Raw genomic sequence first — 18,259 nt, 5'->3', positions numbered from 1 at the left:
TTAAAATTTAAATTTTAAGTATCGCATAGAACTAACGCGCAGCCCCTATACGTTATGTTTAAAAAAAATATATAAATTTTTTTTTCAAAATGGCGGCTATCGTAAAAATTCAAAGTGTCATAACTTTGCTAAATGACATCCTACTGAAAAATGTCGTATGCAAAAAGTGTTTGGAATTTTAATTTGCATATAAAAGCAATTTTTAATTATTTTTTTTTTAATAAAAACCGAGTCTTACCATATATTGACCGAGACCTCGAACGAGCTTTTATGCGACTCTGCATAGAGTTAACGCTCGTATGAGGTTTCTATTTAAGAAATCGATTTGAATTTTTAATACAAAATAGAGCTTTCGACTATACTTACGATACTATAAAAAAAAATTAAAAATTAAAAAATAAAAGTATTTTTTTTTCAAAACACGTTTAGTGTGATGAGTCGATCGACCCACCATACATACGCTCATAAGATTTTCAATATAGTTAAGGTCAGTGTGAGCTTGTTTATACATATTTGAATTTTAATTTTTGTGACAGTATAGAATTCTTAAGCATCCTGTGTATGTTTGTTAGCAAAATCCATTTTGTCAATTTTTTGCAAAATGGCGACAAGTATTAAAATTCAATCACTTATAACTCAGTAGTGTTGAATTTCGTCAAAAAGGTTTCAATACGTGAAATGTTGAGAAGCCTAAAGTTCATCAGAATAAAATATAAAAAATATATATTTTTGCTTGAAAACAAGCGATGTATCAGTTCGATCGTACCCCCATACTAGCCATTTTGAGACTTTCGGAAGAGTTAACGCTCTTAACTGCTTGGTTTCAAAGATTAAAATTTAAATTTTAAGTATCGGATAGAACTAACGCGCAGCCCCTATACGTTATGTTTAAAAAAAATATATAAATTTTTTTTTCAAAATGGCGGCTATCGTAAAAATTCAAAGTGTCATAACTTTGCTAAATGACATCCTACTGAAAAATGTCGTATGCAAAAAGTGTTTGGAATTTTAATTTGCATATAAAAGCAATTTTTAATTATTTTTTTTTTAATAAAAACCGAGTCTTACCATATATTGACCGAGACCTCGAACGAGCTTTTATGCGACTCTGCATAGAGTTAACGCTCGTATGAGGTTTCTATTTAAGAAATCGATTTGAATTTTTAATACAAAATAGAGCTTTCGACTATACTTACGATACTATAAAAAAAAATTAAAAATTAAAAAATAAAAGTATTTTTTTTCAAAACACGTTTAGTGTGATGAGTCGATCGACCCACCATACATACGCTCATAAGATTTTCAATATAGTTAAGGTCAGTGTGAGCTTGTTTATACATATTTGAATTTTAATTTTTGTGACAGTATAGAATTCTTAAGCATCCTGTGTATGTTTGTTAGCAAAATCCATTTTGTCAATTTTTTGCAAAATGGCGACAAGTATTAAAATTCAATCACTTATAACTCAGTAGTGTTGAATTTCGTCAAAAAGGTCTCAATACATGAAATGTTGAGAAGCCTAAAGTTCATCAGAATAAAATATAAAAAATATATATTTTTGCTTGAAAACAAGCGATGTATCAGTTCGATCGTACCCCCATACTAGCCATTTTGAGACTTTCGGAAGAGTTAACGCTCTTAACTGCTTGGTTTCAAAGATTAAAATTTAAATTTTTAGTATCGCATAGAACTAACGCGCAGCCCCTATACGTTATGTTTAAAAAAAATATATAAATTTTTTTTTCAAAATGGCGGCTATCGTAAAAATTCAAAGTGTCATAACTTTGCTAAATGACATCCTACTGAAAAATGTCGTATGCAAAAAGTGTTTGGAATTTTAATTTGCATATAAAAGCAATTTTTAATTATTTTTTTTTTAATAAAAACCGAGTCTTAATATATATTGACCGAGACCTCGAACGAGCTTTTATGCGACTCTGCATAGAGTTAACGCTCGTATGAGGTTTCTATTTAAGAAATCGATTTGAATTTTGAATACAAAATAGAGCTTTCGACTATACTTACGATACTATAAAAAAAAATTAAAAATTAAAAAATAAAAGTATTTTTTTTTCAAAACACGTTTAGTGTGATGAGTCGATCGACCCACCATACATACGCTCATAAGATTTTCAATATAGTTAAGGTCAGTGTGAGCTTGTTTATACATATTTGAATTTTAATTTTTGTGACAGTATAGAATTCTTAAGCATCCTGTGTATGTTTGTTAGCAAAATCCATTTTGTCAATTTTTTGCAAAATGGCGACAAGTATTAAAATTCAATCACTTATAACTCAGTAGTGTTGAATTTCGTCAAAAAGGTCTCTAACCATGAAATGTTGAGAAGCCTAAAGTTCATCAGAATAAAATATAAAAAATATATATTTTTGCTTGAAAACAAGCGATGTATCAGTTCGATCGTACCCCCATACTAGCCATTTTGAGACTTTCGGAAGAGTTAACGCTCTTAACTGCTTGGTTTCAAAGATTAAAATTTAAATTTTAAGTATCGCATAGAACTAACGCGCAGCCCCTATACGTTATGTTTAAAAAAAATATATAAATTTTTTTTTCAAAATGGCGGCTATCGTAAAAATTCAAAGTGTCATAACTTTGCTAAATGACATCCTACTGAAAAATGTCGTATGCAAAAAGTGTTTGGAATTTTAATTTGCATATAAAAGCAATTTTTAATTATTTTTTTTTTAATAACAACCGAGTCTTACCATATATTGACCGAGACCTCGAACGAGCTTTTATGCGACTCTGCATAGAGTTAACGCTCGTATGAGGTTTCTATTTAAGAAATCGATTTGAATTTTTAATACAAAATAGAGCTTTCGACTATACTTACGATACTATAAAAAAAAATTAAAAATTAAAAAATAAAAGTATTTTTTTTTCAAAACACGTTTAGTGTGATGAGTCGATCGACCCACCATACATACGCTCATAAGATTTTCAATATAGTTAAGGTCAGTGTGAGTTTGTTTATACATATTTGAATTTTAATTTTTGTGACAGTATAGAATTCTTAAGCATCCTGTGTATGTTTGTTAGCAAAATCCATTTTGTCAATTTTTTGCAAAATGGCGACAAGTATTAAAATTCAATCACTTATAACTCAGTAGTGTTGAATTTCGTCAAAAAGGTCTCTAACCATGAAATGTTGAGAAGCCTAAAGTTCATCAGAATAAAATATAAAAAATATATATTTTTGCTTGAAAACAAGCGATGTATCAGTTCGATCGTACCCCCATACTAGCCATTTTGAGACTTTCGGAAGAGTTAACGCTCTTAACTGCTTGGTTTCAAAGATTAAAATTTAAATTTTAAGTATCGCATAGAACTAACGCGCAGCCCCTATACGTTATGTTTAAAAAAAATATATAAATTTTTTTTTCAAAATGGCGGCTATCGTAAAAATTCAAAGTGTCATAACTTTGCTAAATGACATCCTACTGAAAAATGTCGTATGCAAAAAGTGTTTGGAATTTTAATTTGCATATAAAAGCAATTTTTAATTATTTTTTTTTTAATAACAACCGAGTCTTACCATATATTGACCGAGACCTCGAACGAGCTTTTATGCGACTCTGCATAGAGTTAACGCTCGTATGAGGTTTCTATTTAAGAAATCGATTTGAATTTTTAATACAAAATAGAGCTTTCGACTATACTTACGATACTATAAAAAAAAATTAAAAATTAAAAAATAAAAGTATTTTTTTTTCAAAACACGTTTAGTGTGATGAGTCGATCGACCCACCATACATACGCTCATAAGATTTTCAATATAGTTAAGGTCAGTGTGAGCTTGTTTATACATATTTGAATTTTAATTTTTGTGACAGTATAGAATTCTTAAGCATCCTGTGTATGTTTGTTAGCAAAATCCATTTTGTCAATTTTTTGCAAAATGGCGACAAGTATTAAAATTCAATCACTTATAACTCAGTAGTGTTGAATTTCGTCAAAAAGGTCTCAATACATGAAATGTTGAGAAGCCTAAAGTTCATCAGAATAAAATATAAAAAATATATATTTTTGCTTGAAAACAAGCGATGTATCAGTTCGATCGTACCCCCATACTAGCCATTTTGAGACTTTCGGAAGAGTTAACGCTCTTAACTGCTTGGTTTCAAAGATTAAAATTTAAATTTTAAGTATCGCATAGAACTAACGCGCAGCCCCTATACGTTATGTTTAAAAAAATATATAAATTTTTTTTTCAAAATGGCGGCTATCGTAAAAATTCAAAGTGTCATAACTTTGCTAAATGACATCCTACTGAAAAATGTCGTATGCAAAAAGTGTTTGGAATTTTAATTTGCATATAAAAGCAATTTTTAATTATTTTTTTTTTAATAAAAACCGAGTCTTACCATATATTGACCGAGACCTCGAACGAGCTTTTATGCGACTCTGCATAGAGTTAACGCTCGTATGAGGTTTCTATTTAAGAAATCGATTTGAATTTTTAATACAAAATAGAGCTTTCGACTATACTTACGATACTATAAAAAAAAATTAAAAATTAAAAAATAAAAGTATTTTTTTTTCAAAACACGTTTAGTGTGATGAGTCGATCGACCCACCATACATACGCTCATAAGATTTTCAATATAGTTAAGGTCAGTGTGAGCTTGTTTATACATATTTGAATTTTAATTTTTGTGACAGTATAGAATTCTTAAGCATCCTGTGTATGTTTGTTAGCAAAATCCATTTTGTCAATTTTTTGCAAAATGGCGACAAGTATTAAAATTCAATCACTTATAACTCAGTAGTGTTGAATTTCGTCAAAAAGGTCTCTAACCATGAAATGTTGAGAAGCCTAAAGTTCATCAGAATAAAATATAAAAAATATATATTTTTGCTTGAAAACAAGCGATGTATCAGTTCGATCGTACCCCCATACTAGCCATTTTGAGACTTTCGGAAGAGTTAACGCTCTTAACTGCTTGGTTTCAAAGATTAAAATTTAAATTTTAAGTATCGCATAGAACTAACGCGCAGCCCCTATACGTTATGTTTAAAAAAAATATATAAATTTTTTTTTCAAAATGGCGGCTATCGTAAAAATTCAAAGTGTCATAACTTTGCTAAATGACATCCTACTGAAAAATGTCGTATGCAAAAAGTGTTTGGAATTTTAATTTGCATATAAAAGCAATTTTTAATTATTTTTTTTTTAATAACAACCGAGTCTTACCATATATTGACCGAGACCTCGAACGAGCTTTTATGCGACTCTGCATAGAGTTAACGCTCGTATGAGGTTTCTATTTAAGAAATCGATTTGAATTTTTAATACAAAATAGAGCTTTCGACTATACTTACGATACTATAAAAAAAAATTAAAAATTAAAAAATAAAAGTATTTTTTTTTCAAAACACGTTTAGTGTGATGAGTCGATCGACCCACCATACATACGCTCATAAGATTTTCAATATAGTTAAGGTCAGTGTGAGCTTGTTTATACATATTTGAATTTTAATTTTTGTGACAGTATAGAATTCTTAAGCATCCTGTGTATGTTTGTTAGCAAAATCCATTTTGTCAATTTTTTGCAAAATGGCGACAAGTATTAAAATTCAATCACTTATAACTCAGTAGTGTTGAATTTCGTCAAAAAGGTCTCTAACCATGAAATGTTGAGAAGCCTAAAGTTCATCAGAATAAAATATAAAAAATATATATTTTTGCTTGAAAACAAGCGATGTATCAGTTCGATCGTACCCCCATACTAGCCATTTTGAGACTTTCGGAAGAGTTAACGCTCTTAACTGCTTGGTTTCAAAGATTAAAATTTAAATTTTAAGTATCGCATAGAACTAACGCGCAGCCCCTATACGTTATGTTTAAAAAAAATATATAAATTTTTTTTTCAAAATGGCGGCTATCGTAAAAATTCAAAGTGTCATAACTTTGCTAAATGACATCCTACTGAAAAATGTCGTATGCAAAAAGTGTTTGGAATTTTAATTTGCATATAAAAGCAATTTTTAATTATTTTTTTTTTAATAACAACCGAGTCTTACCATATATTGACCGAGACCTCGAACGAGCTTTTATGCGACTCTGCATAGAGTTAACGCTCGTATGAGGTTTCTATTTAAGAAATCGATTTGAATTTTTAATACAAAATAGAGCTTTCGACTATACTTACGATACTATAAAAAAAAATTAAAAATTAAAAAATAAAAGTATTTTTTTTTCAAAACACGTTTAGTGTGATGAGTCGATCGACCCACCATACATACGCTCATAAGATTTTCAATATAGTTAAGGTCAGTGTGAGCTTGTTTATACATATTTGAATTTTAATTTTTGTGACAGTATAGAATTCTTAAGCATCCTGTGTATGTTTGTTAGCAAAATCCATTTTGTCAATTTTTTGCAAAATGGCGACAAGTATTAAAATTCAATCACTTATAACTCAGTAGTGTTGAATTTCGTCAAAAAGGTCTCAATACATGAAATGTTGAGAAGCCTAAAGTTCATCAGAATAAAATATAAAAAATATATATTTTTGCTTGAAAACAAGCGATGTATCAGTTCGATCGTACCCCCATACTAGCCATTTTGAGACTTTCGGAAGAGTTAACGCTCTTAACTGCTTGGTTTCAAAGATTAAAATTTAAATTTTAAGTATCGCATAGAACTAACGCGCAGCCCCTATACGTTATGTTTAAAAAAATATATAAATTTTTTTTTCAAAATGGCGGCTATCGTAAAAATTCAAAGTGTCATAACTTTGCTAAATGACATCCTACTGAAAAATGTCGTATGCAAAAAGTGTTTGGAATTTTAATTTGCATATAAAAGCAATTTTTAATTATTTTTTTTTTAATAAAAACCGAGTCTTACCATATATTGACCGAGACCTCGAACGAGCTTTTATGCGACTCTGCATAGAGTTAACGCTCGTATGAGGTTTCTATTTAAGAAATCGATTTGAATTTTTAATACAAAATAGAGCTTTCGACTATACTTACGATACTATAAAAAAAAATTAAAAATTAAAAAATAAAAGTATTTTTTTTTCAAAACACGTTTAGTGTGATGAGTCGATCGACCCACCATACATACGCTCATAAGATTTTCAATATAGTTAAGGTCAGTGTGAGCTTGTTTATACATATTTGAATTTTAATTTTTGTGACAGTATAGAATTCTTAAGCATCCTGTGTATGTTTGTTAGCAAAATCCATTTTGTCAATTTTTTGCAAAATGGCGACAAGTATTAAAATTCAATCACTTATAACTCAGTAGTGTTGAATTTCGTCAAAAAGGTCTCAATACATGAAATGTTGAAAAGCCTAAAGTTCATCAGAATAAAATATAAAAAATATATATTTTTGCTTGAAAACAAGCGATGTATCAGTTCGATCGTACCCCCATACTAGCCATTTTGAGACTTTCGGAAGAGTTAACGCTCTTAACTGCTTGGTTTCAAAGATTAAAATTTAAATTTTAAGTATCGCATAGAACTAACGCGCAGCCCCTATACGTTATGTTTATAAAAAAATATATAATTTTTTTTTTCAAAATGGCGGCTATCGTAAAAATTCAAAGTGTCATAACTTTGCTAAATGACATCCTACTGAAAAATGTCGTATGCAAAAAGTGTTTGGAATTTTAAGTTGCATATAAAAGCAATTTTTAATTATTTTTTTTTTAATAAAAACCGAGTCTTACCATATATTGACCGAGACCTCGAACGAGCTTTTATGCGACTCTGCATAGAGTTAACGCTCGTATGAGGTTTCTATTTAAGAAATCGATTTGAATTTTGAATACAAAATAGAGCTTTCGACTATACTTACGATACTATAAAAAAAAATTAAAAATTAAAAAATAAAAGTATTTTTTTTTCAAAACACGTTTAGTGTGATGAGTCGATCGACCCACCATACATACGCTCATAAGATTTTCAATATAGTTAAGGTCAGTGTGAGCTTGTTTATACATATTTGAATTTTAATTTTTGTGACAGTATAGAATTCTTAAGCATCCTGTGTATGTTTGTTAGCAAAATCCATTTTGTCAATTTTTTGCAAAATGGCGACAAGTATTAAAATTCAATCACTTATAACTCAGTAGTGTTGAATTTCGTCAAAAAGGTCTCTAACCATGAAATGTTGAGAAGCCTAAAGTTCATCAGAATAAAATATAAAAAATATATATTTTTGCTTGAAAACAAGCGATGTATCAGTTCGATCGTACCCCCATACTAGCCATTTTGAGACTTTCGGAAGAGTTAACGCTCTTAACTGCTTGGTTTCAAAGATTAAAATTTAAATTTTAAGTATCGCATAGAACTAACGCGCAGCCCCTATACGTTATGTTTAAAAAAAATATATAAATTTTTTTTTCAAAATGGCGGCTATCGTAAAAATTCAAAGTGTCATAACTTTGCTAAATGACATCCTACTGAAAAATGTCGTATGCAAAAAGTGTTTGGAATTTTAATTTGCATATAAAAGCAATTTTTAATTATTTTTTTTTTAATAACAACCGAGTCTTACCATATATTGACCGAGACCTCGAACGAGCTTTTATGCGACTCTGCATAGAGTTAACGCTCGTATGAGGTTTCTATTTAAGAAATCGATTTGAATTTTTAATACAAAATAGAGCTTTCGACTATACTTACGATACTATAAAAAAAAATTAAAAATTAAAAAATAAAAGTATTTTTTTTTCAAAACACGTTTAGTGTGATGAGTCGATCGACCCACCATACATACGCTCATAAGATTTTCAATATAGTTAAGGTCAGTGTGAGCTTGTTTATACATATTTGAATTTTAATTTTTGTGACAGTATAGAATTCTTAAGCATCCTGTGTATGTTTGTTAGCAAAATCCATTTTGTCAATTTTTTGCAAAATGGCGACAAGTATTAAAATTCAATCACTTATAACTCAGTAGTGTTGAATTTCGTCAAAAAGGTCTCTAACCATGAAATGTTGAGAAGCCTAAAGTTCATCAGAATAAAATATAAAAAATATATATTTTTGCTTGAAAACAAGCGATGTATCAGTTCGATCGTACCCCCATACTAGCCATTTTGAGACTTTCGGAAGAGTTAACGCTCTTAACTGCTTGGTTTCAAAGATTAAAATTTAAATTTTAAGTATCGCATAGAACTAACGCGCAGCCCCTATACGTTATGTTTAAAAAAAATATATAATTTTTTTTTTCAAAATGGCGGCTATCGTAAAAATTCAAAGTGTCATAACTTTGCTAAATGACATCCTACTGAAAAATGTCGTATGCAAAAAGTGTTTGGAATTTTAATTTGCATATAAAAGCAATTTTTAATTATTTTTTTTTTAATAACAACCGAGTCTTACCATATATTGACCGAGACCTCGAACGAGCTTTTATGCGACTCTGCATAGAGTTAACGCTCGTATGAGGTTTCTATTTAAGAAATCGATTTGAATTTTTAATACAAAATAGAGCTTTCGACTATACTTACGATACTATAAAAAAAAATTAAAAATTAAAAAATAAAAGTATTTTTTTTTCAAAACACGTTTAGTGTGATGAGTCGATCGACCCACCATACATACGCTCATAAGATTTTCAATATAGTTAAGGTCAGTGTGAGCTTGTTTATACATATTTAAATTTTAATTTTTGTGACAGTATAGAATTCTTAAGCATCCTGTGTATGTTTGTTAGCAAAATCCATTTTGTCAATTTTTTGCAAAATGGCGACAAGTATTAAAATTCAATCACTTATAACTCAGTAGTGTTGAATTTTGTCAAAAAGGTTTCAATACATGAAATGTTGAGAAGCCTAAAGTTCATCAGAATAAAATATAAAAAATATATATTTTTGCTTGAAAACAAGCGATGTATCAGTTCGATCGTACCCCCATACTAGCCATTTTGAGACTTTCGGAAGAGTTAACGCTCTTAACTGCTTGGTTTCAAAGATTAAAATTTAAATTTTAAGTATCGCATAGAACTAACGCGCAGCCCCTATACGTTATGTTTAAAAAAAATATATAAATTTTTTTTTCAAAATGGCGGCTATCGTAAAAATTCAAAGTGTCATAACTTTGCTAAATGACATCCTACTGAAAAATGTCGTATGCAAAAAGTGTTTGGAATTTTAATTTGCATATAAAAGCAATTTTTAATTATTTTTTTTTTAATAACAACTGAGTCTTACCATATATTGAGCGAGACCTCGAACGAGCTTTTATGCGACTCTGCATAGAGTTAACGCTCGTATGAGGTTTCTATTTAAGAAATCGATTTGAATTTTTAATACAAAATAGAGCTTTCGACTATACTTACGATACTATAAAAAAAAATTAAAAATTAAAAAATAAAAGTATTTTTTTTTCAAAACACGTTTAGTGTGATGAGTCGATCGACCCACCATACATACGCTCATAAGATTTTCAATATAGTTAAGGTCAGTGTGAGCTTGTTTATACATATTTGAATTTTAATTTTTGTGACAGTATAGAATTCTTAAGCATCCTGTGTATGTTTGTTAGCAAAATCCATTTTGTCAATTTTTTGCAAAATGGCGACAAGTATTAAAATTCAATCACTTATAACTCAGTAGTGTTGAATTTCGTCAAAAAGGTCTCAATACATGAAATGTTGAGAAGCCTAAAGTTCATCAGAATAAAATATAAAAAATATATATTTTTGCTTGAAAACAAGCGATGTATCAGTTCGATCGTACCCCCATACTAGCCATTTTGAGACTTTCGGAAGAGTTAACGCTCTTAACTGCTTGGTTTCAAAGATTAAAATTTAAATTTTAAGTATCGCATAGAACTAACGCGCAGCCCCTATACGTTATGTTTAAAAAAAATATATAAATTTTTTTTTCAAAATGGCGGCTATCGTAAAAATTCAAAGTGTCATAACTTTGCTAAATGACATCCTACTGAAAAATGTCGTATGCAAAAAGTGTTTGGAATTTTAATTTGCATATAAAAGCAATTTTTAATTATTTTTTTTTTAATAACAACCGAGTCTTACCATATATTGACCGAGACCTCGAACGAGCTTTTATGCGACTCTGCATAGAGTTAACGCTCGTATGAGGTTTCTATTTAAGAAATCGATTTGAATTTTTAATACAAAATAGAGCTTTCGACTATACTTACGATACTATAAAAAAAAATTAAAAATTAAAAAATAAAAGTATTTTTTTTTCAAAACACGTTTAGTGTGATGAGTCGATCGACCCACCATACATACGCTCATAAGATTTTCAATATAGTTAAGGTCAGTGTGAGCTTGTTTATACATATTTGAATTTTAATTTTTGTGACAGTATAGAATTCTTAAGCATCCTGTGTATGTTTGTTAGCAAAATCCATTTTGTCAATTTTTTGCAAAATGGCGACAAGTATTAAAATTCAATCACTTATAACTCAGTAGTGTTGAATTTCGTCAAAAAGGTCTCTAACCATGAAATGTTGAGAAGCCTAAAGTTCATCAGAATAAAATATAAAAAATATATATTTTTGCTTGAAAACAAGCGATGTATCAGTTCGATCGTACCCCCATACTAGCCATTTTGAGACTTTCGGAAGAGTTAACGCTCTTAACTGCTTGGTTTCAAAGATTAAAATTTAAATTTTAAGTATCGCATAGAACTAACGCGCAGCCCCTATACGTTATGTTTAAAAAAAATATATAATTTTTTTTTTCAAAATGGCGGCTATCGTAAAAATTCAAAGTGTCATAACTTTGCTAAATGACATCCTACTGAAAAATGTCGTATGCAAAAAGTGTTTGGAATTTTAATTTGCATATAAAAGCAATTTTTAATTATTTTTTTTTTAATAACAACCGAGTCTTACCATATATTGACCGAGACCTCGAACGAGCTTTTATGCGACTCTGCATAGAGTTAACGCTCGTATGAGGTTTCTATTTAAGAAATCGATTTGAATTTTTAATACAAAATAGAGCTTTCGACTATACTTACGATACTATAAAAAAAAATTAAAAATTAAAAAATAAAAGTATTTTTTTTTCAAAACACGTTTAGTGTGATGAGTCGATCGACCCACCATACATACGCTCATAAGATTTTCAATATAGTTAAGGTCAGTGTGAGCTTGTTTATACATATTTGAATTTTAATTTTTGTGACAGTATAGAATTCTTAAGCATCCTGTGTATGTTTGTTAGCAAAATCCATTTTGTCAATTTTTTGCAAAATGGCGACAAGTATTAAAATTCAATCACTTATAACTCAGTAGTGTTGAATTTCGTCAAAAAGGTCTCTAACCATGAAATGTTGAGAAGCCTAAAGTTCATCAGAATAAAATATAAAAAATATATATTTTTGCTTGAAAACAAGCGATGTATCAGTTCGATCGTACCCCCATACTAGCCATTTTGAGACTTTCGGAAGAGTTAACGCTCTTAACTGCTTGGTTTCAAAGATTAAAATTTAAATTTTAAGTATCGCATAGAACTAACGCGCAGCCCCTATACGTTATGTTTAAAAAAAATATATAAATTTTTTTTTCAAAATGGCGGCTATCGTAAAAATTCAAAGTGTCATAACTTTGCTAAATGACATCCTACTGAAAAATGTCGTATGCAAAAAGTGTTTGGAATTTTAATTTGCATATAAAAGCAATTTTTAATTATTTTTTTTTTAATAACAACTGAGTCTTACCATATATTGAGCGAGACCTCGAACGAGCTTTTATGCGACTCTGCATAGAGTTAACGCTCGTATGAGGTTTCTATTTAAGAAATCGATTTGAATTTTTAATACAAAATAGAGCTTTCGACTATACTTACGATACTATAAAAAAAAATTAAAAATTAAAAAATAAAAGTATTTTTTTTTCAAAACACGTTTAGTGTGATGAGTCGATCGACCCACCATACATACGCTCATAAGATTTTCAATATAGTTAAGGTCAGTGTGAGCTTGTTTATACATATTTGAATTTTAATTTTTGTGACAGTATAGAATTCTTAAGCATCCTGTGTATGTTTGTTAGCAAAATCCATTTTGTCAATTTTTTGCAAAATGGCGACAAGTATTAAAATTCAATCACTTATAACTCAGTAGTGTTGAATTTCGTCAAAAAGGTCTCAATACATGAAATGTTGAGAAGCCTAAAGTTCATCAGAATAAAATATAAAAAATATATATTTTTGCTTGAAAACAAGCGATGTATCAGTTCGATCGTACCCCCATACTAGCCATTTTGAGACTTTCGGAAGAGTTAACGCTCTTAACTGCTTGGTTTCAAAGATTAAAATTTAAATTTTTAGTATCGCATAGAACTAACGCGCAGCCCCTATACGTTATGTTTAAAAAAAATATATAAATTTTTTTTTCAAAATGGCGGCTATCGTAAAAATTCAAAGTGTCATAACTTTGCTAAATGACATCCTACTGAAAAATGTCAAACGCAAAAAGTGTTTGGAATTTTAATTTGCATATAAAAGCAATTTTTAATTATTTTTTTTTTAATAAAAACCGAGTCTTACAATATATTGACCGAGACCTCGAACGAGCTTTTATGCGACTCTGCATAGAGTTAACGCTCGTATGAGGTTTCTATTCAAGAAATCGATTTGAATTTTTAATACAAAATAGAGCTTTCGACTATACTTACGATACTATAAAAAAAAATTAAAAATTAAAAAATAAAAGTATTTTTTTTTCAAAACACGTTTAGTGTGATGAGTCGATCGACCCACCATACATACGCTCATAAGATTTTCAATATAGTTAAGGTCAGTGTGAGCTTGTTTATACATATTTGAATTTTATTTTTGTGACAGTATAGAATTCTTAAGCATCCTGTGTATGTTTGTTAGCAAAATCCATTTTGTCAATTTTTTGCAAAATGGCGACAAGTATTAAAATTCAATCACTTATAACTCAGTAGTGTTGAATTTCGTCAAAAAGGTCTCAATACATGAAATGTTGAGAAGCCTAAAGTCCATCAGAATAAAATATAAAAAATATATATTTTTGCTTGAAAACAAGCGATGTATCAGTTCGATCGTACCCCCATACTAGCCATTTTGAGACTTTCGGAAGAGTTAACGCTCTTAACTGCTTGGTTTCAAAGATTAAAATTTAAATTTTAAGTATCGCATAGAACTAACGCGCAGCCCCTATACGTTATGTTTAAAAAAAATATATAAATTTTTTTTTCAAAATGGCGGCTATCGTAAAAATTCAAAGTGTCATAACTTTGCTAAATGACATCCTACTGAAAAATGTCGTATGCAAAAAGTGTTTGGAATTTTAATTTGCATATAAAAGCAATTTTTAATTATTTTTTTTTTAATAAAAACCGAGTCTTACCATATATTGACCGAGACCTCGAACGAGCTTTTATGCGACTCTGCATAGAGTTAACGCTCGTATGAGGTTTCTATTTAAGAAATCGATTTCAATTTTTAATACAAAATAGAGCTTTCGACTATACTTACGATACTATAAAAAAAAATTAAAAATTAAAAAATAAAAGTATTTTTTTTTCAAAACACGTTTAGTGTGATGAGTCGATCGACCCACCATACATACGCTCATAAGATTTTCAATATAGTTAAGGTCAGTGTGAGCTTGTTTATACATATTTGAATTTTAATTTTTGTGACAGTATAGAATTCTTAAGCATCCTGTGTATGTTTGTTAGCAAAATCCATTTTGTCAATTTTTTGCAAAATGGCGACAAGTATTAAAATTCAATCACTTATAACTCAGTAGTGTTGAATTTCGTCAAAAAGGTCTCAATACATGAAATGTTGAGAAGCCTAAAGTTCATCAGAATAAAATATAAAAAATATATATTTTTGCTTGAAAACAAGCGATGTATCAGTTCGATCGTACCCCCATACTAGCCATTTTGAGACTTTCGGAAGAGTTAACGCTCTTAACTGCTTGGTTTCAAAGATTAAAATTTAAATTTTAAGTATCGCATAGAACTAACGCGCAGCCCCTATACGTTATGTTTAAAAAAAATATATAAATTTTTTTTTCAAAATGGCGGCTATCGTAAAAATTCAAAGTGTCATAACTTTGCTAAATGACATCCTACTGAAAAATGTCGTATGCAAAAAGTGTTTGGAATTTTAATTTGCATATAAAAGCAATTTTTAATTATTTTTTTTTTAATAACAACCGAGTCTTACCATATATTGACCGAGACCTCGAACGAGCTTTTATGCGACTCTGCATAGAGTTAACGCTCGTATGAGGTTTCTATTTAAGAAATCGATTTGAATTTTTAATACAAAATAGAGCTTTCGACTATACTTACGATACTATAAAAAAAAATTAAAAATTAAAAAATAAAAGTATTTTTTTTTCAAAACACGTTTAGTGTGATGAGTCGATCGACCCACCATACATACGCTCATAAGATTTTCAATATAGTTAAGGTCAGTGTGAGCTTGTTTATACATATTTGAATTTTAATTTTTGTGACAGTATAGAATTCTTAAGCATCCTGTGTATGTTTGTTAGCAAAATCCATTTTGTCAATTTTTTGCAAAATGGCGACAAGTATTAAAATTCAATCACTTATAACTCAGTAGTGTTGAATTTCGTCAAAAAGGTCTCTAACCATGAAATGTTGAGAAGCCTAAAGTTCATCAGAATAAAATATAAAAAATATATATTTTTGCTTGAAAACAAGCGATGTATCAGTTCGATCGTACCCCCATACTAGCCATTTTGAGACTTTCGGAAGAGTTAACGCTCTTAACTGCTTGGTTTCAAAGATTAAAATTTAAATTTTAAGTATCGCATAGAACTAACGCGCAGCCCCTATACGTTATGTTTAAAAAAAATATATAAATTTTTTTTTCAAAATGGCGGCTATCGTAAAAATTCAAAGTGTCATAACTTTGCTAAATGACATCCTACTGAAAAATGTCGTATGCAAAAAGTGTTTGGAATTTTAATTTGCATATAAAAGCAATTTTTAATTATTTTTTTTTTAATAACAACCGAGTCTTACCATATATTGACCGAGACCTCGAACGAGCTTTTATGCGACTCTGCATAGAGTTAACGCTCGTATGAGGTTTCTATTTAAGAAATCGATTTGAATTTTTAATACAAAATAGAGCTTTCGACTATACTTACGATACTATAAAAAAAAAATAAAAATTAAAAAATAAAAGTATTTTTTTTTCAAAACACGTTTAGTGTGATGAGTCGATCGACCCACCATACATACGCTCATAAGATTTTCAATATAGTTAAGGTCAGTGTGAGCTTGTTTATACATATTTGAATTTTAATTTTTGTGACAGTATAGAATTCTTAAGCATCCTGTGTATGTTTGTTAGCAAAATCCATTTTGTCAATTTTTTGCAAAATGGCGACAAGTATTAAAATTCAATCACTTATAACTCAGTAGTGTTGAATTTCGTCAAAAAGGTCTCAATACATGAAATGTTGAGAAGCCTAAAGTTCATCAGAATAAAATATAAAAAATATATATTTTTGCTTGAAAACAAGCGATGTATCAGTTCGATCGTACCCCCATACTAGCCATTTTGAGACTTTCGGAAGAGTTAACGCTCTTAACTGCTTGGTTTCAAAGATTAAAATTTAAATTTTAAGTATCGCATAGAACTAACGCGCAGCCCCTATAGGTTATGTTTAAAAAAAATATATAAATTTTTTTTTCAAAATGGCGGCTATCGTAAAAATTCAAAGTGTCATAACTTTGCTAAATGACATCCTACTGAAAAATGTCGTATGCAAAAAGTGTTTGGAATTTTAATTTGCATATAAAAGCAATTTTTAATTATTTTTTTTTTAATAAAAACCGAGTCTTACCATATATTGACCGAGACCTCGAACGAGCTTTTATGCGACTCTGCATAGAGTTAACGCTCGTATGAGGTTTCTATTTAAGAAATCGATTTGAATTTTTAATACAAAATAGAGCTTTCGACTATACTTACGATACTATAAAAAAAAATTAAAAATTAAAAAATAAAAGTATTTTTTTTTCAAAACACGTTTAGTGTGATGAGTCGATCGACCCACCATACATACGCTCATAAGATTTTCAATATAGTTAAGGTCAGTGTGAGCTTGTTTATACATATTTGAATTTTAATTTTTGTGACAGTATAGAATTCTTAAGCATCCTGTGTATGTTTGTTAGCAAAATCCATTTTGTCAATTTTTTGCAAAATGGCGACAAGTATTAAAATTCAATCACTTATAACTCAGTAGTGTTGAATTTCGTCAAAAAGGTCTCAATACATGAAATGTTGAGAAGCCTAAAGTTCATCAGAATAAAATATAAAAAATATATATTTTTGCTTGAAAACAAGCGATGTATCAGTTCGATCGTACCCCCATACTAGCCATTTTGAGACTTTCGGAAGAGTTAACGCTCTTAACTGCTTGGTTTCAAAGATTAAAATTTAAATTTTAAGTATCGCATAGAACTAACGCGCAGCCCCTATACGTTATGTTTATAAAAAAATATATAATTTTTTTTTTCAAAATGGCGGCTATCGTAAAAATTCAAAGTGTCATAACTTTGCTAAATGACATCCTACTGAAAAATGTCGTATGCAAAAAGTGTTTGGAATTTTAATTTGCATATAAAAGCAATTTTTAATTATTTTTTTTTAATAACAACCGAGTCTTACCATATATTGACCGAGACCTCGAACGAGCTTTTATGCGACTCTGCATAGAGTTAACGCTCGTATGAGGTTTCTATTTAAGAAATCGATTTGAATTTTTAATACAAAATAGAGCTTTCGACTATACTTACGATACTATAAAAAAAAATTAAAAATTAAAAAATAAAAGTATTTTTTTTTCAAAACACGTTTAGTGTGATGAGTCGATCGACCCACCATACATACGCTCATAAGATTTTCAATATAGTTAAGGTCAGTGTGAGCTTGTTTATACATATTTGAATTTTAATTTTTGTGACAGTATAGAATTCTTAAGCATCCTGTGTATGTTTGTTAGCAAAATCCATTTTGTCAATTTTTTGCAAAATGGCGACAAGTATTAAAATTCAATCACTTATAACTCAGTAGTGTTGAATTTCGTCAAAAAGGTCTCAATACATGAAATGTTGAGAAGCCTAAAGTTCATCAGAATAAAATATAAAAAATATATATTTTTGCTTGAAAACAAGCGATGTATCAGTTCGATCGTACCCCCATACTAGCCATTTTGAGACTTTCGGAAGAGTTAACGCTCTTAACTGCTTGGTTTCAAAGATT

The sequence above is a fragment of the Plectrocnemia conspersa genome, unplaced genomic scaffold, assembly GCF_051122295.1.
Source record: "Plectrocnemia conspersa isolate PC_06_02 unplaced genomic scaffold, ASM5112229v1 ptg000014l, whole genome shotgun sequence".
Classification (NCBI taxonomy): Eukaryota; Metazoa; Arthropoda; class Insecta; order Trichoptera; family Polycentropodidae; genus Plectrocnemia; species Plectrocnemia conspersa.
The sequence above is the reverse complement of the archived record's forward strand: the minus strand, read 5'-3'. Positions refer to the sequence as shown.